Here is a 583-nt window from a genome sequence, read left to right as displayed (position 1 = left end):
GAAAACCAGAAGAATTGTGGGATGACATCAAGAGCATCATCCATAAAGAAACCAAGAGGTCACTAAAAATATGAGAAAGAAAGGACCAAAATGGATGTCAGAAGAGACTCTGAAACTTTCCTTTGAGCTAAGAGTAGCCAAACAAGTGGAAGAATTGACAAGATAAAAGAGATGAACAGAAGATTTCAAAGAGCAGCTCAAGCAAAGACAATTACTATAATGAAATGTGCAAAGACCTGGAGTTAGAAAGCCAAAAGTAAAGAACATGCTCAGCATTTCTCAAGCTGAAAGAACTGAGGAGAATATTTAACCCTCGAGTTGCAATATTGAAAGATTCTATGGGCAAAATATTGAATGATGCTGGAAGCATCAAAAGAAGATGGGAAGAATACACAGAGTCACTGTACCAAAAGACCGGTCTATCTTCATCCATTTCAGGAAGTGGCGTATGTTCAAGAACCAATGATATTGAGGGAAAAGGTCACAGCTGCGCTGAATGAATTGGCAAGGAACAAAGCTCCCAGAATTGAAGGAATACTCTTTGAGATGTTTCAACATATGGATGCCCCACCGGAGGCATTCA

Source organism: Orycteropus afer, unplaced genomic scaffold (genome assembly GCF_000298275.1).
Source record: "Orycteropus afer afer isolate SDZICR_OR568_19922 unplaced genomic scaffold, OryAfe1.0 scaffold00131, whole genome shotgun sequence".
NCBI lineage: Eukaryota > Metazoa > Chordata > Mammalia > Tubulidentata > Orycteropodidae > Orycteropus > Orycteropus afer.
Note: the sequence above shows the minus strand (reverse complement) of the source record.